Raw genomic sequence first — 1,710 nt, forward strand, 5'->3', positions numbered from 1 at the left:
GAGCCGACACAGCTCTGGGGAGGGGGGACACCCCTCGGCCCCTTGTAAAACCCAGCCCAGTGACCCCCTCCCGGAGCAGAGGGGCTGCTGGAGGGTGATGACAGTTTTGGGGAGCATCCCCATTCTCTTCCTTGGCTCCTTCCCCCTGAAGTCTGGCCCCTGGGGGCCTTGCCTGCTCCTCAGCATGAGGAGGGTCTCCTGGTTTCACCAGGGTCTCATGGGCACCACCATTAGCTCTGACACTCAGGTACTGTCCCCGACACCTTGGCCCTCAGCGTGACATCTCACAGACCCACCTGGCTGTTCAGAGCCATGTCCTGTCCAGGCTGTCTTCTCCCCGCCATGCCCACCTCTCAGCCCTCATGGTCAAAATCAGAATCCTTCTTCATCTTCCCCACCCCAGACCCCTGTGGTCTTCGCCTGGGGGCTGTTGGAGGTGGGTACCCATTGCCACATCCTGTGGTCCCCGTCCTCATCCTCCCCAGGAGTTAACCCCGCACACCCTGAGGTGCAGGAGACCTCCATGTCCAAACCAGGAGCAGCTGTGCCAAGGTGACACCCAGCCGGAGAAGCTTTTCAAGCACCACACCAGCCTTTCATCCTGCAACAGCTGCTTTAAGTCTCTCATCTTCCGACAGCTTTGTAGTTAATGGTCTGGGTGGGAAATGAGGCTGAAGGGGACTTCAGGAGCCTGTGGCCGCTCCCCACCCAGGAGCCACCCAGCATCGCCTGCCCAGCCTGTTCCCCAAGCCCCTTGCCATGCTGCCTCCACCCCTCCTCCTCCGCTGCTCCCTTGGGAAGTTTTTTACCCAAATCTCTTGCTGGGATATTTCTCTTTTTTTCCTTTTCTCTTCCCCCAGACCTGTTCCTGCTCATCCCGTTCCCATGGCCCGGGGGAATAGATTGCTTCCTTCCCCTCAGGAGCTCTTCACCAGCGAGAGACAGTGGCTGTGTCTGTCCCTGTCCCCCACCCGGGACATCCCACATCTCCCACACTCGTCCTCCCCGTGGCTCTTGTCACCCCTCCGCATTGCCCCCCCACGTCTTGGGGTCCCTGCACCCATCGTGGGTAGCTGCCCTGCTCCCCTCTCCCCCTGTTTGTCCCCAGCACTGTCCCCTGGGCAGTTGGGGGTCGTGGCTGTCCCCATCCCTGCACTTGGCTGTTGAATAAACCTCCCTCCACTGCCTGCCTGCCGTGTGGTGTTCCCCGAGCAGGGGGGCTGCGGACCCTTTGCAGGGGGCAGGGGAGGGAGCCCAGCAGCCAGGGAGGGGGGGATTTGGCCTTTCTCTGGGGTTGCCTTCTAGTCCCTGGGGGCTCAAAGGACTGAGCTCTGGGAGCCTGGTGTGTCCCCCATGCCCCTCTTGGCTCTCAGCACCCTCTCCCTGCCTCAGTTTCCCTCCTGGGGGATATGCAGGGAGTGCCCTGCCTGGCTACTGCCGCATCCTCCTGGGGACGTGCCAGGCGTTGGTGCAGCAGCCCCTGAGCTGGCAGCAGGCTGGCAGGGCACGAGACCCATGGGACATGTCACCATCCTCTCCCCACCACACCGCTTCAAAATGAGCCCAGGCAGTCTCGGTGGCACCAAGATGTTTATAGTCCATCACGAGCACGGCCCCTGCACGCTGGGGAAGGGCACACATGGGAGGACTGGGCCAGCAGTGCGGCCAGCATGGGGATGGGCAGGGGGAGGCAGCATGTGGGCGGGGGGG

The sequence above is a fragment of the Haliaeetus leucocephalus genome, unplaced genomic scaffold, assembly GCF_000737465.1.
Source record: "Haliaeetus leucocephalus isolate CR32 unplaced genomic scaffold, Haliaeetus_leucocephalus-4.0 Scaffold136, whole genome shotgun sequence".
Classification (NCBI taxonomy): Eukaryota; Metazoa; Chordata; class Aves; order Accipitriformes; family Accipitridae; genus Haliaeetus; species Haliaeetus leucocephalus.